A 25,327-nucleotide genomic window follows, 5' to 3' on the forward strand; every position below is an offset into this window, starting at 1 on the left:
TAATTCTCCAAGTGCCTATGTGCTTAATTTCCTTGTGGAAGCAGAATGATGCTTTGTTAAACATTTCTGCCCTTCCTCCTCCCTTCTACTTTCCCCTCCCTGGTAACTGTGCCCAGCACAGTTACTAACACATATAAAGTGCTAAAATGTCTATAGAATGAATAGCCAAAGAAGGGAGAAATTTACAGAAGGGAGAAACTTATCCTTGTGTATATAATGTTAAAATGAAGAAGACAGAATTGCTACATATAAAAACAAATTAATTTAGGCCAGGTCTTGTTGAAGTAAATCCCATTATAAAAATATTTATGTATGAGGAATTAACATTTACTATGCCCAGGACTGTGGTAAATCTTTTACATACAACATCTCATTTAATGTTTACAGTATCACTCGAGGTAGATGCTGTTGTCTCCTTTTTGTCCCTAAAGAAAAGAGGAGGTGAAATCAATTGGCTAAAGTCATGCATTGGTGAAGCTGGAGCTAACATCATACAAATCCTTATTATAACCTGTTGCCAAACATATTTAGAAATCTTGATCTGGTTCACTTAATTTCAATTAATATTTACAACAGTGAAAGTCTAGCACATCTGAAGTATGGGGAACTCATTGTAATTGAAATTTGGATGTTAGAGCATTAGCTTCTCCTTTAGGCACCAAACACTGTGTTGTTTATTTGTCTATTCAACTATATTTTTTGAGCTCCTACTCCAACCATCCTATCTATATATGGCATGATATACACATAAAACCTTGCCAGTAAGGCAAATTGACCTTCATGGAGAATTGTAACTGTCAGTGGGTTCCTGGGATCAAATTAGCACATTGCTCTTTATGCAGTTGGAATAATAGTTATGAAAAGCTTCTGGCCAAGCTCCCTCTTTTGAGGGTTAAAGATTTTAATTCAGCCTTGGTAGTTGAAAACCTTTAATCTTATAGCCATTTCAGGTCAGTAGAAGACTGTTTTTGACCTTAGCATTTGATTTTAAAGAATTACAGGAAGACAAACGCCACCATTTTGTTTGAGTAATAAGACAATAAACTACTGTTGTGACTCAGATTGACATTTGATAAATGGTCATTGCACTTTATTGTGTCTGAAATAATGCTGTCTATAAGCATAAGTTGTGTTTCACATGTAAGTTACATATTGATGTTTTCGGTACAGATTGAAAATATTCTTTATAAGAAAGGTAAAAGGTAGAAAGAGAAACCCCATAATGATAAAACATGAAAATCATAAAAGACCAAGCCATAGCAAAAATATTTCCATTTTGAAATGATGGTTTAAGGGGAAAGTATACATTGCAGTTAAAGCTAAGGCACGCAGCATGGAATACCATATACCTTAGTCACTGGATTGAATACATATTATAAGCCACTTGACATGTCATGTGAACTGCTCTGCCTCAGTATAGCCATATGACCTGTGGGTTTCAATTTCATTGTCCCCAAGAGAGCACCATGATGGTAAAGTATATAGGACTTCTACTTAGCATACGCTAGAGAAATAATGAAAGACAGTATAACACTTACCCAAAGGACAACTGAGTGTGGTTAGTTTTTTCCTCTCTTCTTGCAAATTCTTTCTGGCTGTCCAAGGTAAAGGGACTTTGACATATAATCTCTTACAATGCCCAAAGGCAGTTAGTATTTTCAGACCATGGGACACTCCCAGCCTTTCTCCTTGGCTCCCATGAGTCATCCCAGCCTCTCTGACACTTTTGTATTGAACACAGGCCTCTCATTCTGGTGTCCTGTTTAGGGACAGCCTCTCCTGCTCAGGAAAGTTGCCAACCTCCATCCTCCATCAGACTTTGACTTTCCACTATTCGTTGCCACAGACACCTGTTCTCTGCTAGGTGACTCTACATGTGAATGACTAACAGGCCGTAATCCCTGTGGATATGTCAGATACCCAATGTCTCAGACACCTCAGTAACATAATCCATTCATCTGGTTTAAAAGCACACATCTCTTGAGAGCCATGACTATATGGAAATGCCTATCACAATGCCAAGTTAGGGAAGAAGATTTAATTAGGGGCGGGGTGGGAGGGAGACTTCTATACTTCCATCAGCTCTCAGATCACACAATGTAAATGATATGGAGGAAAGCGTATGGGATTTGAAATCACAGCTCTTAGTTTAAAGTTCCAACTTTGTTTACTTAACAAATGTCACTGAGCTTTCATTACCCAATCCATAAAATGGGAAATGATGTTTAGCGTCCATGGTTACGTGAATGAGGCTCAAATGTGATGTTATTTGTGAATGTACTTTTAAAGCTAAAGAGCACGGGAACATACTGTATAGCACAGGGAACTCTACCTAGTGCACTGTGTAACCAAAACGGGAGAGAAGTCCAAAAGGGAGGGGATATCTGTATGTATATGGCTGATTCATTTTGTTGTACAGTGGAGGCTAACACAACATTGTAAAGCAACCATACTCCAATAAAAATTAATAATAAAAAAACAAGTTAGAGTTACAGATAGTTACATATGTTATTATTATAGTAACTGAAAAAGACACCCTGTTGAGCCAACTCTTCAAGGAGACATAACAGGTTATATGTATTCTAAGAACTGCAAGAAGACTGGTGGTTAGTAAGGGGCTTGTGTGTGGAACACACAGACTTGGTGTTTATGCACCAGCCTCTTCTTGACTCTTCACGGGCCACTGATCCTTCTTTTCCCTCAGCTCAGCCTTAAGACTGTCAAGATGGGTGCAGTGAGGAGAAAGAAGGCAAGTGCTTGAACAAGGAATATTAACTTCCCTGGGCCTATATTCCTGTGAACTCTATGGCACAACTATAAAGTCTTATTGAAAAATATAAAGCAAAGGATTCACCGTAGTTGGTGGGAGAGACATCCTGTGGTTGGAAGTTAGTAGAGGGTGGAGGTTGGTAGGAGTTTTACTCAATGCTGAAGTTTGGACTTTATCCTGAAGGCAGGAAGGCTGCTCAGAAAACAAGGCATTAAAATGTTAACTTAAACATATTACGGTGAAGAGGGATTCTCACCTTTATCTGAGGTCTACACAACTTGTATAACACTCATAATAAGGACAATTCCAATAAGGACAAAAAATTATCCATGGGCTTTTTAACATTGGCTTTTTAAACTTCTGACATTGAAGTGTTAGAAACTTCAAGATCCTCTACTGATTTCATAGAGGATCAAAACTCCATTCTGAATCTCTTCTTCCTAAACACCCCTCTGTCCCCTGCCTCAGTGTCCCCTCTTGCATTCTCTTGGGCTTTCCTAAAGACATGTGTATTGTGTGTGTATACGTACATGTGAACACACAAACATATTTTCAAAATACTATATAATATATAACAAAATATACACATACACTTAAATGTATACTTTTAAACATTAGCTCTTGGATGAATTATAAAGCAAGCAGTGTGTGTCAAAGCAGCCCAGTGTTTAAAGTTCACCTTTATTTAGGGTGAAACTAAACCTAAATCCTTCCCTCCCAAATTTTTGTTTGTTTTGTCAAGAAGTGAAGGGAGGTAGACTAAAGAGAACCAATTAAGTTAATTTTTAACTGAAGCTTTTGAATACAAATATGCACAACATAAAATTTAGGCAGGATAATTGATATCTTCCTTTTCCTGGCCAGAAATTGCCACCATAAAACCAAACTTGGTGTAGGAAGCAAAAATTAATGATAAGCCAAATGATCCTCAAGGTCAATAAGCTAATTCTCATTCTTCAGTTAACTAATAGTTCTAGACCAGAACTGGTCCAGAAAAGACTAAAAATAATATAGCTCTGAGGGGGAAGGAAAGAAAAGCTTGACTTAACAACTCCATTGAATGGTTACCGGGTACTTCTAGTATTGTCTATATGAAACCCCAGTTACTGTAGCAAGCAGGAAAATGGAGCATTGTGTGGAATATGGCACTTAAGATACAACCCTGACTTCCCAATGGAGCATCCCACTGGGCATGGGGAGGAATGCATGTTACTTAAGGCCGCTGACTGAGCTGCCTCTGGCGTGTCGTTTACTCCAGCAGTGTCTTTCTTTTCTTAGTTTTTCTCTTTTAAATAGCCTAGGGCAGTTGTTTCTTAGATTTATAAATACATGTTTTTAAAGCATATTGATACTTAATTAGGAGTATGTCTTAGTTCTATGATAAATCCTTTTAAATTTCTGACTCTTTTAGTTACATCTTAAGGAGGAGTTTCCACTTTTTTAAATGAATCTTTAAAACCCACACTAGAAGTTACTAATAATAGACCTCATTTTACCATAAACAATCAGGAAAAATGATGTGGGACTGAACATGCAAAACAGACCTTCCAAATACATGCAAGACAGTCCGTCCCAGTTACTATATGTAATGGGGAAGAAAGTCTCCACCTAGCGGGGCTGTTATAAGAATTAGAAACAATATATGTCACATAAAGGAATACATATTAGGAATACAATAAATGGGAGTCATCCATTTATCCATTTATCCATTTATCCATTTATCCATTTATCCATTTATCCATTGGGGAATCCTGCCCCAATCAGTATTTTGATATTAATCCTGTTGGTATATCTAACTTTTACTTCTTCACAATTTTCTTTATTGCACCTGATTTTATAACTTCTTAAAATGTTGGCAGTCACTTGCTTGGAATTTAAAGTTTCTGTCAGTTTTTTCCCAGACATTTTACTAAGTAACACAAAATAAGATCTTTGCAATGTTACCAAAAGGAGTAACTAAAGAGAGTCTGGTGCATCTGGGGAAATGGGTGCATGCCTAGTAGCAATAAGCAAAAACTGGAAACTCGTTTTGTTGACTTGAGTGATACAAACAAGAGGGGCGGTGGTCAGGAAAAGCCGAGGTTGAATTGGAAGAAATTAACTGTTCCTTTAAGCATAGTAAATAGTGAAATCACATCAATGTTGATATTTGAAAATTGGAGATCATTTTGAGCTTTCAGATATCTTCCATGTTTCATTTCTATTATTTATCAATATGCTCCAGGGCCGACACTGAGGAATTGATATTGAATCTTTAGTAAGGCCCCCTCATTTACACTTTATGGTCTCAGAGCCAGAAAGAAAGTGCTGTGATTTTGAAGTTCTAATTCTTCAGTTGCAATATAGTTGGTCACCTTTTTCTGGAAAGAAACCCACCACTGTCTACAGAAGGATTTTCTTGTGTGTTACAGCACTGCATTATGCTTCTTTCACCTTTTCCAGAAATTGAATTGGGAAGAGAGGATGGTGTGAGGAATGCAATTTTCGTTATTTATTATCTCTGAAGATGAAGCACTTGAAGACTTTTCACATCCTTCTGTTTTTCTCCACATCATTAGGCATAAGACAGTGAAAGCATCTGCTTGCCTCAGACACACAAAGGGATGCTACAAAGTTCACTAAATATACATAAAAAGGGGCAGGAGGAAGAAACAAAATGCACTGTGCTATTCAACTAGTTCATGTACTGACTCGCATCCCAATTTATTTTGATTATTGGATTTATGGGAAGGATTTAATTTCATTGTTGCCTCAGAGAAATCTAATCCTGGAAGGGCAATTCCAAGATAGAAAAAGAGGGATAATTGCCTGGAGCTTATTGAGTTAATTGGATATAATTCTCAGGTATTAAAGGTCAAAAATAAAGATGGGGGTGACCAGAGTTTGTTTTGCTAACATGATGAACTCTCTTGTTTTTTTCCTGTCTCTCATTAGTGTCCCTAAGGGTGGAGACAGTTATAGTTCTCTTGTCCACCAGTAACATTTCCACATTATGTACATACAAGGTGTTTGATGGCCACTTGCAGATTGATTGAATGAGTAACGATGTTGCATTGCTGATGTAGAAACACATATTAGAACAATATTACCCAAGAATGGACAACAAAGAAGAAACTTATCATCTGGGGCTGCATAAACTTCAGAAGGGATTTAAAGACAAAATTTCCCACAATTTAAAAGAGTAACAGGAATTACATGATAGCATCCATGTGGTAAAGTCAAAGGAGTCTATTAGATCAGTTCTCTTTCAGACAGTCCAGGCTAAACACCATGCTTCATGATCTTGCATTACTCTTGTCTGCATGATGGTGGAGACCACCGACCTGAGTGGTAGTGAAAGCTGTAGGAGTCTGGGGAATTGAAATGGCATTGCTTAACTTGGTTATCATTTTAAAAAATCTAAAGAGACTGCAGAATGAAATTGACCCACTAATAACATTGTATCATTTACCATTAATTGTGAGAATATCTTCAAACAGCCGCCAGCTGGCTAATGGCTAACCTGTTTTTAAAATGTGAGGAGAGAGATCCTGGGAGGAATTCACATTAGGTGAGAGCAAATTTTTCCTTTAGCAAGAAAAAGAAATGACTTCCCAAGCAGCTCACTTGCTATGGTTTTAATAAATTATGTCTTTCTAACCTGCTACAATTCCTTGAAAATTAACTGAATATTTGCAGTTAGGAAAGCCAGTGGTTGGCGCTCTGTTGTGATCCTCTCACAAGACTCAGAGTGTAGGGTCCTTTAAATAAGTTGAGGTATAGCTTAATAGTAGGTAAAAGGTTAGATCCCAGGACAGTTCCAAAAAGCAGTTGAGGTAAGCAAAATCGTAAAGAGAGAGCATGGCAATCAGTTCGAAGAGTGAGATGACTTTTAGAAACCTAGAAACAATTTTAAAACATATTTATTAATAATTCAGAAGCAATGCAAACAAATGGTACATATTTGCCAAACTTATGTTTGGAGGATTATAAGAAACTCTTGAAGGACTTAATTAAGCTCGGTAATGGAGTAAACACAATAGCAGATGATGCTCAATGGAGAGAAGATGGAGGTAATATGTAATGAACAGTTTAGAGTCATGCATTTAATGAGTTCTGAATTAGCCATGCCTCTCAGGAAGAGAGATTTCCAACTAGTATCATAATAAACAGGGCAAGGAGGACAGTGGGCAAAAAAACCTAGGTCAATGAGTTACTCATAACATTTGCAAAAAGTGGATGGCATTTATCAACTCAAAAGAGCATTGCTATAGAGCTATTCTGAAACTGGCTTGTGGGTAAGATTGCATTATAATGAGTTTTCTCTGGTACTTCAGTAACTAAAACCTCCTAGTTAAACTCTAATGTAATTCCAGCATATTATCATTAAAAAGAAAAGTGTGAAGCATTTCAAACACACTGGCAAGCATAAAAGTGCCACAGACATTCACATATCCACTTCCTAACTTTATCAAACCCTAACATTTTTATGTCATATTTTTCAGAATTTTTTGGTTGTTGTTTAAAAGAAATCAAACATTAATGTACCTTTGAGGCCCCTGTGTAAACCTCCCAGATCGGTTTCTCTCCCTTCCTTCCTGCCTCCCTCCTTCCCTTCCTAAAGGAAACCATTATCATTAATTCAGGGTATAACATTCCCATACTTGTATTATATTTTTTACTACATATTTATATACCTGACTACATTACATAATATTACTTTGCTGCTTTTTAAAAAAAATTTCGTGATTTCTGGACTTCATTTAATTTTGTTGTTGTTGGAAAGGTTGAGTCTATTACTCCTTGGAAATAGGGAGAGTGCACAACATGAGGAGTGCACACACTGGGGGGGGTCTCAGTGAGAGGGCGTTATTGTAGGATTTAGACTTTGGGTGATAATTGAGGCAGGTCCTAGGAAGCAGAGCTTTGCTCTGTATTGGGCATTGTCAGGAATCAGGGACAGTTCTATGATTCTTTGCAGAAGTGTGTCTTCTGCTAATTTCCTTGCTAGTATATTAAGTGGTTCTTTTTCTTCTTCTTCTTCTGTTATGAACACTGCAGCCTGAACCTTTATTTTATATGTCTCCGGGCATAACCGTAAGTGTTTTTTCCCAGTGTTATTGAGATATAATTGACATGTAATAATATATTAGTTTCAGGTATACAACATAGTGATACAATATGTATATATTGTAAAATGATCACCACAAGAAGTTTAGTTAACATCCATTGCCTCACATGGTTACAGATTGTTCTTCTTGTGATGAGGACTTTTAAGATCTACTCACTTGGAAACTTTCAGATGTACAATAGAATATTCTTAACTATAGTCTCCATGCTATATATTACATTCCTAGGACTTGTTTATCTTATAACTGGAAGTCTGTACCTTTTGACCACAGGATTTTTAAACATTATATAAATGGTACCCCACTCTAGCATCCTTTAACATCATACTTTTCAAGCTGGACATTATGTTTTGCTCAGCATTGTATTTTATATGTTTACTTCTGTTGATTTATGCAACTTTGGTGCATTCATTTTGATCATGTACTCCACGCATAGATATATCACAGTCTATTTATCCGTGGTCCTTGATGATCTCAGTTCTTTAATTTATTTCCAATGGTATTGTGATGGATATTCTTTTATATGTCTCTGTGTGCGCGTGTGCACATGTGGTCTAGCATGTATACCTAGAACTATGCATATTTTAAACTTTGTTGAATGTGGCCAAATGCTTTCCCCAGTGTAGCTTTACTAATTTATTTTTCCCCACCGTGGGATGGGAGTTCCCACTGCTGCATATCCTCTCCAATACTTGGTATTGTCAGACTTTTTAAACTTTGGCCTGATAGGTGTAAAATGGAATTTCATGATTTCGATTGTATTTTTCTGAGGTATGTTCTTTTCAGAAAGAAACTTTTTTCTTAGAAAAAATAGGAAATGCTAATTGCTATATTAATATTTTTTTGACTCTACAACTTAAGAAAATGCCACTGGGGAATTTTTCTCTCATTATTTTTTCCTAATGAGACAGTGGCTTTGATGAAAAGTCTACAGAGAGGGAGGAGGAAGGCCAGTAAATATGTTGTGGGTTACAAAGCGAGCCACAGGTCACTTAAATTGTCTCTTTCTGACTGGCAGGAGTCTTGGTAAGAGAATCGTTGGCTTAGGAGAAGGTCAAGTTTGACAAGAAGATGAGGCTGCTACTTGTCAGCAGCCCTGCTTGAAAGAAGAGGTTGTGACACACATTTTCCGCTGGCAGGTTGTCACACCAATCATTTGTAAATCGATGTAATATGAATACCCGAGGTCTAAATATTACACAAGCTGTTGAGGAGTGATCAGATCCGGAACCAGACCCTGTTCTTCCCAAGCGAGTAGAGCATTTGTTGAATCAGAGAAGTTACTAAGCTTTTGCCTTTATAGGACCTATTATTTTCTATACAATGATCCTAGCAATGTATTTCACTGACTTTTATTCTTATACCGTAATGCACAAAATTCTCTGTGATCATAACTGAATCAGATTTCTGAATGAGAAAAAATAGTAACATACCTCTATAGGGATGACTACTGAAATTCTTTTCTCCGTATCATAACTCTTAATGGGTTACTGAGGTCACATTTTAATTTTCAAACATACTTTTCATCTTATATTAAGTGCTTAATACTTCAACATGGCTAATCTCCTTTTATAGGAGATTCTTCTACTTGTAATAGTTATGATGCATGGGTAGTCCAGATTTATTTTTCCTGCATAGGTGAGGAAATGACTCATTGTAGAGGTCATGGTTACGTAATAAATCATTTGCAAAGCTAGGATTAGAAAGGATACTTTTTTTTTTTTTTAATTTATGGCTGCATTGGATCTTCGTTGCTGCGCGCGGGCTTTCTGTAGTTGCGGCGAGTGGGGGCTACTCTTCGTTGCGTTGCATGGCCTTCTCATTGCGGTGGCGTCTCTTGTTGCAGAGCACGGGCTCTGGGCGCGTGGGCTTCAGTAGTTGTGGCACGTGGGCTTCAGTGGTTGTGGCTCGTGGACTCTAGAGCGCAAGCTCAGTAGTTGTGGTGCACGGGCTTAGTTGCTCCGCGGCACGTGGGATCTTCCCGGACCAGGGGTCGAACCCGTGTCCCCTGCATTGGCAGGCGAATTCTTAACCACTGTGCCACCAAGGAAGTCCCAGAGTGTGTACTTTTAAAAACCTCCCCAAATCCTTCTGGAATTAAATTCCCTTCTCCAAGCAATGGCTTAGGTTTTGCTGAAGGACTCCCACAGTTGTAATGGACTCCCATAAATAAACGCTAAGGTGCTTGCTGAATTACTATATCTAAGCCAACTTAGTGAAGAGAATGCTTACAAGTAAGTTTTAGTACAATAAGACTCAAAGCCAAGATATTTTCTTATTAAAAAGTTCCCTCCTGGAAGGGGTTGCGAGGAGGAATCTTACCAGTTCCAGGTCCCTTTTCAGTTGGGAATACATGAGACAATGGGTTAAGGCACTGTTTCCCAAAGTGTGCCCCATGGGATATTGATTCTCAGGATATGATCCAGTGCTACCTTAAGAAACAGGAAGAAGAAGAAAGGAAAAAAATTCTGTGTTCACATATGTGGAAATGTGGAATCAACCAAAGTTATTCAGGTTTTTTACTAAAAAACTTCTCAGAGTCTTTAATATGCAAATATATTCTGGCTTTCCCAGAACAGGAGATAGAATTTAGTTTCCTAAACTCATTTGGCCCCAGAGTCTGGTTTATGGAGGTCCTGATATTCCCCCCACTACCCACTCCCCCAATCCCCAACATCACATTGGAGACCCTCCGTAATGGGAGAGGAATTAATTCCTCAGTTCACTCTCCCAGTGCAGGCTTTGTGAGTTAACTACTTAAATACCCGGTTGATACGCAATGTAGTTAACAATTAGCATAGCACTTCTTGCACAAATCAGAACAGATGTGGTGGCACTGGAGGAAGTATCACTCCTCCAGAGTACTCCCTCTTTTTGCTACATGTTAACTGATATTGCTGGATCTGTGGGAGGGGGAATTGTATCAGAGGAGGGGCTGCAATGGATGGGGCTCAGCACACTGGCTCTCAACCCACCGGTACCAGGTCTTTTTGATATGACCAATCAGCACAGTCATACCATGTATACCCAGTTTCACTTTAGCCCTGCCCCGAGGCCAGAGGGCCCTCTCCTGGTCAGCCACATCCAAGGAGAATTAGGAAAATAAGTTTTATAGGAAGAATGTCCTGCAAGGAAATGAGGATGTAGGATTCATTTTTCTTTTAACTTTAATTTAGAAGGAAATAAAACAGTTGCCAAGATTCTGTTTCTGAATGGCCATGGCAGGGAGATTTTTAAAATGCAATTGTGAATCTCTCTTCCTAAAAAACAAGCTTCAGAAAAGCAAAATATTGGTTACCATTAGACCCTGTCTAACAGGATGAACAGACCCCAAGATGAGCTGTAGAACTCAACATTCTTTGCCAAGTGGGAATATTTTGAATAGTATTAGTGGAGATTCCTGCTTTTGAATTTCTCCAGATTCAGTCCATGTGGCAGATTATTACCTAGCATGTATGTGTTCCTGTTATGTCTCCTAGCCTTGAATCAAACCATTTTGTTTACAATTTGAATAGATTGGACCATACCCTTTGGAACTCATCACCCAGCAGGATCTCCTTAATATTCAGAAAGGAGAGCAGCACAATCTGTTCCGGAAACTTAGTCAGGTGGATTATGGAGCCGTTTGGGGTGACCATCGATTCAAGTGTGTACTTTTAGGATCAAAGAGATAACATCCAAAGAGATAGCAATGTCCCAAGTCCAAACTGCCTCACCCTCCTATCTTAAAAAACAGGGTAGGAGGTAGACGCAAGAGGGAGGAGATATGGGGGATATATGTATATGTATAGCTGATTCACTTTGTCATAAAGCACAAACTAACACACCATTGTAAAGCAATTATACTCCAATAAAGATGTTAAAAAAAAAAATAATAGGGGACTTCCCTGGTGGTGCAGCCTGCCAGTGCAGGGGACACGGGTCCGATCCTTGGTCTGGGAAGATCCCACGTGCCACAGAACAACTAAGCCTGTGCACCACAACTACTGAGCCTGCTCTCTAAAGCCTGCGAGCTACAACTACTGAGCCAGCGTGCTGCAACTACTGAAACCCGGGAGCCTAGAGCCCGTGCTCCACAACAAGAGAAGCCACCACAATGAGAAGCCCGTGCACTGCAACAAAGAGTAGCCCCCACTCATCCCAGCTAGAGAAAGCCCGTGTGCAGCAACGAAGACCCAACGCAGCCAAAAATAAATAAAATTTTAAAAAATAATAATAGTAATAAGCCAAAGACATAAAGCAGGCAGGAATCTTTCCCCACTTCCTCTCACACCTGCAGTGTCATAGCCAGAGCCCAAAATTATCCCCACAGGGACACTTTTTGCACCTTTCAAAATCTGTTGACTGTGATACTTGGAAGCAACTCCAAGCGATGTGGGAGATGTGGGAAGGATCCCAGCATGAAGAACACCATCTCGAGTTTATTTTTGTGTATGGTGTTAGGGAGTGTTCTAATTTCATACTTTTACATGTGCCTGTCCAGTTTTCCCAGCACCACTTGTTGAAGAGGCTGTCTTTTCTCCACTGTATATGCTTGCCTCCTTTATCAAAGAGAAGGTGACCATATGTGTGTGGGTTTATCTCTGGGCTTTCTATCCTGTTCCATTGATCTATATTTCTGTTTTTGTGCCAGTAGCATACTGTCTTGATTACTGTAGCTTTGTAGTATAGTCTGAAGTCAGGGAGCCTGATTCCTCCAGCTCCATTTTTTGTTCTCAAGATTGCTTTGGCTATTCGGGATCTTTTGTGTTTCCATACAAATTGTGAAATTCTTTGTTCTAGTTCTGTGAAAAATGCCAGTGGTAGCTAAATGTAAGGCCAGACACTATCAAACTCTTAGAGGAAAACATAGGCAGAACACTCTATGACATAAATCACAGCAAGATCCTTTTTGACCCACCTCCTAGAGAAATGGAAATAAAAACAAAAATAAACAAATGGGACCTAATGAAACTTAAAAGCTTTTGCACAGCAAAGGAAACCATAAACAAGACCAAAAGACAACCCTCAGAATGGGAGAAAATATTTGCAAATGAAGCAACTGACAAAGGATTGATCTCCAAAATTTACAAGCAGCTCATGCAGCTCAATAACAAAAAAACAAACAACCCAATCCAAAAATGGGCAGAAGACCTAAATAGACATTTCTCCAAAGAAGATATACAGATTGCCAACAAACACATGAAAGAATGCTCAACATCATTAATCATTAGAGAAATGCAAATCAAAACTAAAATGAGGTATCATCTCACACCGGTCAGAATGGCCATCATCAAAAAATCTAGAAACAGGGCTTCCCTGGTGGTGCAGTGGTTGAGAATCTGCCTGCCAATGCAGGGGACACGGGTTCGAGCCCTGGTCCGGGAAGATCCCATATGCCACGGAGCAAATGGGCCCGTGAGCCACAATTACTGAGCCTGCGCGTCTGGAGCCTGTGCTCCGTAACGAGAGAGGCCGTGACAGTGAAAGGCCCGCGCACCATGATGAAGAGTGGCCCCCGCTTGCCGCAACTAGAGAAAAGCCCTCGCACAGAAACGAAGACCCAACACAGTCAAAAATAAAAAAAATAAAAAAAATAAACTCTAGAAACAATAAATGCTGGAGAGGGTGTGGAGAAAAGGCAACCCTCTTGCACTGTTGGTGTGAATGTAAATTGATACAGCCACTATGGAGAACAGTATGGCGGTTCCTTAAAAAACTAAAAATAGAACTACCACATATGACCCAGCAATCCCACTACTGGGCATATACCCTGAGAAAACCATAATTCAAAAAGAGTCATGTACCAAAATGTTCATTGCAGCTCTATTTACAATAGCCAGGACATGGAAGCAACCTAAGTGTCCATCATCGGATGAATGGATAAAGAAGATGTGGCACATATACACAATGGAATATTACTCAGCCATAAAAAGAAACGAAATTGAGTTATTCATAGTGAGGTGGATGGAGTTAGAGTCTGTCATACAGAGTGAAGTAAGTCAGAAAGAGAAAAACAAATACAGTATGCTAACACATATATATGGAATATAAGGGGGAAAAAAAAAAAAAGGTCATGAAGAACCTAGTGGCAAGACGGGAATAAAGACACAGACTTACTAGAGAATGGACTTGAGGATATGGGGAGGGGGAGGGGTAAGATGTGACAGGGTGAGAGAGTGGCATGGACATATATACACTACCAAATGTAAAATAGATAGCTAGTGGGAAGCAACCGCATAGCACAGGGAGATCAGCTCTGTACTTTGTGACCACCTAGAGGGGTGGGATAGGGAGGGTGGGAGGGAGGGAGATGCAAGAGGGAAGAGATATGGGGATATATGTATATGTATAACTGATTCACTTTGTTATAAAGCAGAAACTAACACACCATTGTAAAGCAATTATACTCCAATAAAGATGTTAAAAAAAACACCATCTCAATGACCCAAGGTTTGTTCTTGTTCTCTGTGGCTCTAGCCATTAAACATATACAGATGCCAACCTTTTGAGTATACAGTACCTCCTTACCCACCGCTTTAAGGAGCAGTCATTGTGCCTCAGACCTCACTGCCAGAAACTGTCTACATTTTGCCAATGGGTTTGAACTTGGAAAAGCACCTATGCTATGAAGCAAGACTTGCCTGGGGAGAATGTGTCATGGCACCACACCCACTGAGCACGCAGTAACTGAAGCACTACACCAGTTGATACAGGTACACATTATGAATTACTAGGGAGAGAAACACGTCATGCAATCATCCTAGCCATTCATTGGTTTAAGGCACAGAGATGGGAGACCACATAGAGCAGCAGAGCCCCAGCCACTGCATGTGAATTAGACAGATGTTGCAACAGCAGTCTGGTGAGCAATGGTAACTCATAATTCTGTGTGGCCTTTCCTCTTCAATGCTTCAATTTTGATATGACCAATCAGCACAGTCATACCATGTATACCCAGTTTCACTTTAGCCCTTACACAAGGGCTAAAGCATGTTACACAAGCTTTAGTTAATCTCTCTTGTTGCCCTGTGAGGTGGCAAGGCCCATTATCCTCAATTAGCTAGATGTGGAAATAGAGATATAAAGAGGTTAATTTACCCCTGGGGATTCAGTGAATCAACAGCAAAACCAGAGGTGGTACCTGTTTTTCAAATTCTCAGTCTGTTCACTCCAAGATATACTGAAACTTAGCTGAAAAAAATGTTATTTTCATTATTGTCATATATCATGTTGTTCTAGATCCATCCCTGGCATTTTGCTTTTCATGTAACCTTGAGCAAATTGTTTGATCTTTCTGCGGTTATCTGCAAAATAGGTGTACACTTGCCCTGCCTATCCTATAGGACTGTCATGGGGTTCACATGAAATGATAATTGTTTAATTCTCTCAAAATATGAAGTTTTTTTAAGCCAACGTTTTACTATTTATTTTAAATTATATTTTATACATAAAATTTCTGACGATTCATGAAAACAAATGACTTCTATATGCATTTTGTTTAATAAAAGTATGATGAGCTTTGAAAGCAGGCACTCACTTGCCTTATCTCTCTCAAACACAGTCACACACAGATACACACACACACACACACACACACACACACACACTAATAACCCAGAGTTACATTTTAAAAATGTTTAAATGAAAGAAAATTTAATAGAAGAATGAACCTTACTTAGCACCACAGACACACAGTATCTGTTCAGTAAATATTTATTCAATAGATGATGGATGGATTCACTTTGTGGATAATAAACTCAGTGGTTGATGTTTTTCAGTGTGTACTAGCTAGGTTTTCAGAGAAACCAAGAACTAAAGAGCCTGTAATGATAAATGTTATTGATTTCATTCATCAATATCAATCTCTCCACTTTTATAAGGAACATGAATATAATGCAATGTTATCCTTTGTACTTATTATCCATTGAACTTACTATATCCATTGTTATCCATTGAACTTACTATAATTTGGGGATAAAATTTGAAACTTTGTCTTACAAATAATAAAGATAAAGATGTATATTATGTTAAAATCCTAAATCATGCTGTCTCACTGTAACCCTCAGGGTTTCATCTCTTCATTGATTCATTTATTAATATAATTAATTATTGCTTACAGTGTGTCAAGCATTGTGCTAAAAAATATGTAAGAATTTTTCTTTCTTTCAAATAGCTTATTCTTTAGTCTCTCAGAAAGTGCAGGTTTATTGAGCTAATGTCTCTATCTGAAGATTCACAGTCATATCAGTATTTAATCCTAAGCTAAGGTCTCTCTGGGCTACCAAGGTTAAAAAAAAAGCCGCTTTTCAGAGGGAGTGAAGTCAGGAAGAGCTAGTGTATTTGATTTTACCTCGCGATGGGCAGGGGAACAAGACAGCTCTCCTCAGGGAACAGCCTGATCTTCCAAATGGAAAGTGCATTTGTACTAGAACAAGGACAGTCCTGTGGTTCATGATAATTTGAAAGGTAAGGTTTATGTCATTCATAATTTTAATTATCTCTTTAAAAATGTAGTTGAGAAGGAAATTTGCTCAAAAATTAGAAGAATAAAAGGACTTACTTTAATAAATTATTACAGATATACTTCTGAGATTCATTTCCTTTCCCATATTTTCTTTATTCATTATCTGATTGTTATCTGATTGTTTGCAGGTAATGTTTCCAGATATACTTGTCTCATTTTGTGTGCTTGTCATGGTGACAGATTCTTGCCATGGTGTTTCACAAGGCGACTTATCATTTGCCTGATTAGAAGGCCTGATACTTTTTCTGCAAATGTGACCCGACCCTATGTCCAAAAAGTTAAGAAAAATATAACTCCTCAAATGAATAACTCCATATGAATAACTCCATATTTTAAAAAGTCAGAATTTTCTTCCAAGATTTATCATTCATCTCTTCACTAGGGTAAAGAACAAATTCCTTTCACCTGGAAACACAAAAATACCACCTAGGTTGGGTTCTGACCTGCTTCGAGAAAAACACAAAGAAACACAGTGGAAGTTCTCCAATTCTACCATTATTATAATATTTACAGATGTCACCAAGGGAGCCTACAGAATGCTTTCTGAGCCTAATGATGTCAAATGGAAGTGGCTTCATTACCAAAAAGACTGTGACATTTCTTTCTTTAAAAATACAGTGAGTAGAAAATAGTACTTCTGTAGATAGTGCCAATGAGCAAAAAGCTCCTGAATTTATTATGGAAGTGGGCAAAAATGCTTCTGTAGTGGTGAAAAAGAAAAAAAAGAATAAGAGAGGACGTTGGGAGAAATGTGCCTTCTTGGCTATATCAATGAGTAATGAGATAGAGAGGCAGGTGAGAGAAAGGGGAGCGGCAGGAGGAGGAGAGAAGAGAAGAAATGGAAAGAAGAAGGTGGCAAGTGGAAAGGAAAGAACAGAAGATTAAGAAATAGAGAAGAGAGAATAGTAAGTAGATTAGATGAGATAAGGGAAAAGGAAAAGAAGGATGGAGGTCAGGTGAAAACAAGAAATGAACGAGGCAGGAGAGGGAGAGGGACATGTGTAAGAGGTTATCTTCCTGGGGGTCAGCAAACTACAGCCTGTGGACCAAATCCAGTCCATTGCCTTTTTTATAAATTAAGTTTTATTGGAATACAAGCAGGCCCATTGATGTACACATTGTCTATGGCTGCTTTCATGCTACAATGGCAGGGTTGGGTAATTGTGATGGAGACAGTATGGCCCACACCATAAAATATTTACTGTCTAACTCGTATGGAAAAGTTTGCAGTCTAATCCCGTTGTTCTCAAACTTCAGTGTGCATCAGAATTACCTGGAGGGCTTGTTAAAATAAAGATTACTGAACCCCATCCCCAAAGTTTTTTACGAAGTAGATCTCACATTTTCATTTCTAATAAGTTTCCAGGTGACGCTGGTGCTGTTTAGCCAGGCACTGCACTTTGAGAGCTACTGCTGTCATTTTAATGTCATGTCACCCTAATGTTGTACTGAATAAGGACATTCGTGCAGAAAGGGAAAGGAAAATCAAACTTGATCCCCCTTCTAGGTAAACACAGAGGTATAGGTTGATATCATAATTCTTTACAAAGTATCTTATTGAAAATTCTTAAACTGGATCTTTTTATAATGCCAGTTTCATTCTTAAAATGATGAAAACTAAATTTGATTTAGTCAAAAGCTTAGTTAAGTGGTGGTTTACTACTAAAAATGTTTTATAGTTTGGTTTGAATCCACTCCCTGGAATACCGTTGGACTCTGTCAGTGTTACTGGGCTGTGTCAATAATGTTGACTGCATCCATCTTACGGGACTCTACCCTCTTCCCACCTCACTGCCGATGCCTGGCATAAGTGGCTTGAAATTTTGCTTACTACCCACCCCACCTCACTCCCAGACTCTGCTGGAGTCTTGGGGCTCCAGTTTCCCTGCGAAATGGCAAGTTCTTCAATAGCTTTCTTCCTGGAGATGGGTATGAATGTTGTCCTGAGTGAGAGATTTTGGGGACTCGTGATACCAAGGACTTTATTCTGCCTCACACTCCATCCCAAGACCCTGAGATCTGGTTTTTCACCTACAAGTGGTGCCATAGTTTGCACATTTATCATCTTCCTCTACATGTATCCTTAAATCTGTGCTCTGGCTGTGAACATGGGCCACCAATTATTAGCTTTAACTTTGCATGCTCCATGCTCGCTGCACAGAAGTTCTATGAAGGATAGAGAAATGTGACTCTTTTTCCAGCATCCTAGCATTTAGGAATATAAAGACAAACATAATTTTGGAGCCTGAAAGTGCCAGAGACACCTTCAGAGTAGAATGAGTTCAGTTTAGAAGTAGCAGCTCTTCAAAACATGTGATGGATGGTTGGATTCCACCATTGCTCTGAGTAGTTACTTCCTTGTACACATAGCTAAGATGGGCAGAAGATTGAAAATTTCATTTTTTTTCACAAGAAAGCTACAATACAGTTTAAATCTATTTCATTCTGACTTGTTAGTTCTAGAGGATTTCCAGATTTTGTGACAAGTTGATGTGCATGAGAAAGTATACTGTGGATATCAAAGAAGGATGAATGACATACATGGAATACAGTAGATGCTTGATAAGTCAGTGTTATTGTTGTTGCTTTCTTATTTTAATGATGTATGGTTCTTGGTTAAAAAGTGATGGTAAAATAAATAATGCAGACAGTTCATATTCTGCATGATGCTGTGTTAACTTAAACTTGTACATACCGCAACCAGTTCCTCTTTTTCATGAACCCATTGTAACAAATTTAATATCAGTTATCAAAAAAACTGCAAAACATGGACTGTATACTTTTTAAACACCATGGGATCTTATTTCTAAAGAAATTCCTTGATGAATTTTCCTGTAAAATAAGCATATCTGTTGTTAACCATAGCAAAGAATGTTGTGGGTTTAAATTCTTTCAAATTTTTCTTTAATAATTTTCAAATTGTAATTAGTGCCAGAGTAAGTAAAACTGGATGTAATGTGCCACCTCTTCCTAGACTTTCTTCCCGTGACATATTTTCCCTTCTTTTCCTTCCTTCCTGTTGCGATATGGCTTCTCCTGAGCTGCCATTGTTTTCAGCACTGGCCTAGTCACGCCATCAGCTTGATGAGTGGTATAGAGCAAAGGGGTCATCTGTTTCTATCTGCCTTCCATTCAAACGACCCCCTGCAAGTGTTTGAGATGGACTAGGAAGAAGCCCACTTGCAGACCCATACCCTGAGTTAGTGGATCCAGGTGGAATCTGTGTAAAAGGGTGACTTACCATTAATGGTGAAATTCCACTGCAGAACTATAAAGGTCTTGCTGTATGCAGGTCACTGTGGCAGAATTTTGTTATAGAGGGGTGACGTGAAATGCTAACAGGTAATTTGCTGCTCTGAGCTTGTTCAAGGAACTGCGCCACAGTGAAAACATTGAAGATTCACTGCAATTTTCACTTATTTAATATTAGGAGAGACACAGGTCTTTCTGGGTTCAGAAAAAGAAGCTTCTTAGAAGGTAGTAGTGAATAGTCTGATGGATTTAAGGTCTTTCCAATTTCTTTTGAATTTTCGAAACTTTAATTCATACTGGTGTTATCATATGTGTTAGTTTTGACAACTACAGCTGCTGTAACAGATTACCACAAACTTTGTGACTTAAAAACAACACCAACTTATTAATTTATGATTCTGGAGTTCAGAAGCCCAAAATTTAGTCTTAGTGAGTTAAAAATTAAGGTGTTGGCAGGGCTGCATTTCTTCCGGAGGCTCTAGGAGGATCTGTTTTCTGGCTTCTAGAGGTTGCCCATTTTCCTTGGCTTTTGGCTCTTTGCTCAATCTTCAAAGTCAACAGTATAGCATCTTCCAATCTTTCTCTCTGTTTCATTTTTTTTTTTCTCTTTACTTTTTTTCTGGCCAACTTTCCTATTATCCCTTCCTTTTTATTTTCAATTTTATTTTTTTATGTAGATCTGCATTTCAGTTACTTAGATTAAATTTCTATTTATTCTTCATTCTACTAATAGTGCATACTTAGCCATGTTGCTCTTACTATTTTTTTCTTCTTTCTTTTTATAATAAAAACATATCTGTACCGACAATCTTTTTAACAGATTCATGAGGAAGTTAAGGTTTTACTCTGCAGTCTTTGGTTTGGAATTACCCTCATTTTTTCTAAACCTGCCGTTTTAATTTAATTTAATTTTTTATTTTTATTTATTTATTTATTATTTTATTTTATGTTTTTAACATCCTTATTGGAGTATAATTGCTTTACAATGGTGTGTTAGTTTCTGCTTTATAACAAAGTGAATCAGTTATACATATACATATATCCCCATATCTCTTCCCTCTTGCATCTCCCTCCCTCCCACCCTCCCTATCCCACCCCTCTAGGTGGTCACAAAGCACCGAGCTGATCTCCCTGTGCTATGCAGCTGCTTCCAACTAGATATGTGTTTTACATTTGACAGTGTATATATGTCCATGCCACTATCTCACTTTGTCCCAGCTTACCCTTCCCCCTCCCCGTATCCTCAAGTCCATTCTCTAGTAGGTCTGCGTGTTTATTCCCGTCTTGCCCCTAGGTTCTTCAAGACCATTTTCTTTGTTGTTTTTTAGATTCCATATATATGTGTTAGCATACGGTATTTGTTTTTCTCTTTCTGACTTACTTCACTCTGTATGACAGACTCTAGGTCCATCCACCTCACTGCAAATAACTCAATTTCATTTCTTTTTATGGCTGAGTAATATTCCATTGTGTATATGTGCCATATCTTCTTTATCCATTCATCTGTCGATGGACACTTAGGGTGCTTCCATGTCCTGGCTATTGTAAATAGAGCTGCAGTGAACATTGTGGTACATGACTCTTTTTGAATTATGGTTTTCTCAGGGTATATGCCCAGTAGTGGGATTGCTGGGTCGTATGGTAGTTCTATTTTTAGTTTTTTAAGGAACCTCCATACTGTTCTCCATAGTGGCTGTATCAGTTTACATTCTCACCAACAGTGCAAGAGGGTTCCTTTTTCTCCACACCCTCTCCAGCATTTATGGTTTGTAGATTTTTCGATGATGGCCATTCTGACCGGTGTGAGATGATATCTCATTGTAGTTTTGATTTGCATTTCTCTAATGATTAATGATGTTGAGCATTCTTTCATGTGTTTGTTGACAATCTGTATATCTTCTTTGGAGAAATGTCTATTTAGGACTTCTGCCCATATTGGGATTTGGTTGTTTGTTTTTTTGATACTGAGCTGCCTGAGCTGCTTGTAAATTTTGGAGATTAATCCTTTGTCAGTTGCTTCATTGGCAAATATTTTCTCCCATTCTGAGGGTTGTCTTTTGGTCTTGTTTATGGTTTCCTTTGCTGTGCAAAAGCTTTTAAGTTTCATTAGGTCCCATTTATTTTTGTTTTTATTTCCATTTCTCTAGGAGGTGGGTCAAAAAGGATCTTGCTGTGATTTATGTCATAGAGTGTTCTGCCTATGTTTTCCTCTAAAAGTTTAATAGTGTCCAGTCTTACATTTAGGTCTCTAATCCATTTTGAGTTTATTTTTGTGTATGGTGTTAGGGACTGTTCTAATTTCATACTTTTACATGTACCTGTCCAGTTTTCCCAGCACCACTTATTGAAGAGGCTGTCTTTTCTCCACTGTATATGCTTGCCTCCTTTATCAAAGAGAAGGTGACCATATGTGTGTGGGTTTATCTCTGGGCTTTCTATCCTGTTCCATTGATCTATATTTCTGTTTTTGTGCCAGTAGCATACTGTCTTGATTACTGTAGCTTTGTAGTATAGTCTGAAGTCAGGGAGCCTGATTCCTCCAGCTCCGTTTTTCTTTCACAAGACTGCTTTGGCTATTCGGGATCTTTTGTGTTTCCATACAAATTGTGAATTTTTTTGTTCTAGTTCTGTGAAAAATGCCAGTGGTAGTTTGTTAGGGGTTGCATTGAATCTGTAGATTGCTTTGGGTAGTATGGTCATTTTCACAATGTTGATTCTTCCAATCCAAGAACATGGTATATCTCTCCATCTGTTTGTATCATCTTTAATTTCTTTCATCAGTGTCTTATAATTTTCTGCATACAGCTCTTTTGTCTCCTTAAGTAGGTTTCTTCCTAGGTATTTTATTATTTTTGTTGCAGTGGTAAATGGGAGTGTTTTCTTAATTTCACTTTCAGATTTTTCATCATTAGGATATAGGAATGCAAGAGATTTCTGTGCATTAACTTTGTATTCTGCTTCTTTACCAAATTCATTGATTAGCTCTAGTAGTTTTCTGGTAGCATCTTTAGGATTCTCTATGTATAGTATCATGTCATCTGCAAACAGTGACAGCTTTACTCCTTCTTTTCCGATTTGGATTCCTTTTATTTCTTTTTCGTCTCTGATTGCTGTGGCTAAAACTTCCAAAACTATGTTGAATAATAGTGGTGAGAGTGGGCAACCTTGTCTTGTTCCTGATCTTAGTGGAAATGGTTTCAGTTTTTCACCATTGAGGACGATGTTGGCTGTGGGTTTGTCATATATGGCAATTATTATGTTGAGGTAAGTTCCCTCTATGCCTACTTTCTTGAGGGTTTTTTTATCATAAATGGGTGTTGAATTTTGTCAAAAGCTTTCTCTGCATCTATTGAGATGATCATCTGGTTTTTCTCCTTCAAGTTGTTAATATGGTGTATCACGTTGATTGATTTGCATATATTGAAGAATCCTTGCATTCCTGGGATAAACCCCACTTGATCATGGTGTATGATCCTTTTAATGTGCTGTTGGATTCTGTTTGCTGGTATTTTGTTGAGGACTTTTGTATCGATGTTCATCAGTGATATTGGCCTGTAGTTTTCTTTTTTTGTGACATCTTTGTCTGGTTTTGGTATCAGGGTGATGGTGGCCTCTCAGAATGAGTTCGGGAGTGTTCCTCCCTCTGCTATATTTTGGAAGAGTTTGAGAAGGATAGGTGTTAGCTCTTCTCTAAATGTTTGATAGAATTCGCTAGTGAAGCCATCTGGTCCTGGGCTTTTGTTTGTTGGAAGATTTTTAATCACAGTTTCAATTTCAGTGCTTGCGATTGGTCTGTTCATATTTTCTATTTCTTCCTGGTTCCGTGTCTGAAGGTTGTGCATTTCTAAGAATGTGCCCATTTCTTCCAGGTTGTCCATTTTATTGGCATATAGTTGCTTGCAGTAATCTCTCATGATCCTTTGTATTTCTGCAGCGTCAATTGTTACTTCTCCCTTTTCATTTCTAATTCTATTGATTTGAGTCTTCTCCCTTTTTTTCCTTGATGAGTCTGGCTAATGGTTTATCAATTTTTGTTTATCTTTTCAAAGAACCAGCTTTTAGTTTTATTGATCTTTGCTATAGTTTCCTTCATTTGTTTTTCACTTATTTCTGATCTGATCTTTATGATTTCTTTCCTTCTGCTAACTTTGGGGTGTTTTTGTTCTTCTTTCTCTAATTGCTTTAGGTGTAAGGTTAGGTTGTTTGTTTGAGATATTTCTTGTTTCTTAAGGTAGGATTGTATTGCTATAAACTTCCCTCTTAGAACTGCTTTTGCTGCATCCCATAGGTTTTGGCTCGTCGTGTTTTCATTGTCATTTGTCTCTAGGTATTTTTTTATTTCCTCTTTGATTTCTTCAGTGATCTTTTGGTTATTAAGTAGTGTATTGTTTAGTGTTTGTATTTTTTATAGATTTTTCCCTGTAATTGATATCTAGTCTCATAGCGTTGTTTTCGGAAAAGATACTTAATATGATTTCAATTTTCTTAAACTTAACCAAGGCTTGATTTGTGACCCAAGATATGATCTATCCTGGAGAATGTTCCATGAGCACTTGAGAAGAAAGTGTATTCTGTTGTTTTTGGCTGGAATGTCCTATAAATATCAATTAAGTGCATCTTGTTTAATATATCATTTAAAGCTTGTGTTTCCTTATTTATTTTCATTTTGGATGATCTGTCCCTTGGTGAAAGTGGGGTGTAAAAGTCCCCTACTATGATTGTGTTACTGTCGATTTCCCCTTTTATGGCTGTTAGCATTTGCCTTATGTATTGAGGTGCTCCTATGTTGGGTGCATAAATATTTACAATTGTTATATCTTCTTCTTGGATTTATCCCTTGATCATTATGTAGTATCCTTCTTTGTCTCTTGTAATAGTCTTTGTTTTAAAGTCTATTTTGTCTGATACTAGAATTGCTACTCCAGCTTTCTTTTGATTTCCATTTGCATGGAATATCTTTTTCCATCCCCTCACTTTCGATCTGTATGTGTCCCTAGGTCTAAAGTGGGTCTCTTGTAGACAACATATATATGGATCTTGTTTTTGTATCCATTCATCCAGTCTATGTCTTTTGGTTGGAGCATTTAATCCATTTACATTTAAGGTAATTATCGATATGTATGTTTCTATTACCATTTTCTTAATTGTTTGGGGTTTGTTATTGTAGGTCTCTTCCTTCTCTTATGTTTCCTGCCTAGAGAAATTCCTTTAGCATTTGTTGTAAAGGTGGTTTGGTGGTGCTGAACTCTCTCAGCTTTTGCTTGTCTGTAAAGGTTTTAATTTCTCTGTCAAATCTGAATGAGATCCTTGCTGGGTAGAGTAATCTTGATTGTAGGTGTTTCCCCTTCATCACTTTAAAGATGTCCTGCCACTCCCTTCTGGCTTGCTGAGTTTCTGCTGAAAGATCAGCTGTTAGCCTTATGGGGATTCCCTTTTATGTTATTTGTTGTTTTTCCCTTGCTGCTTTTAATATTTTTTCTTTGTATTTAATTTTTGATAGTTTGATTAATATGTGTCTTGGCGTGTTTCTCCTTGGATTTATCCTGTATGGGACTCTCTGTGCTTCCTGGACTTAACCATTTCCTTTCCCATATTAGGGAAATTTTCAACTATAATCTCTTCAAATATTTTCTCAGTCCCTTTCTTTTTCTCTTCTTCTTCTGGGACCCCTATAATTCAAATGTTGGTGTG

The 25,327-nt window shown here is 38.0% G+C and overlaps 1 protein-coding gene across 1 annotated transcript in view; it reads left to right on the forward strand.

Annotated features, from left to right (window-relative positions):
* The window catches only part of ABCA12 (ATP binding cassette subfamily A member 12), a 186,707-nt gene that overhangs the window by 34,806 nt on the left and 126,574 nt on the right, over positions 1–25,327 (forward strand). The window lies entirely within an intron of this gene.

The sequence above is a fragment of the Balaenoptera borealis genome (genome assembly GCF_965194805.1).
Source record: "Balaenoptera borealis genome assembly, chromosome: 6".
In the NCBI taxonomy this organism is placed as follows: Eukaryota; Metazoa; Chordata; class Mammalia; order Artiodactyla; family Balaenopteridae; genus Balaenoptera; species Balaenoptera borealis.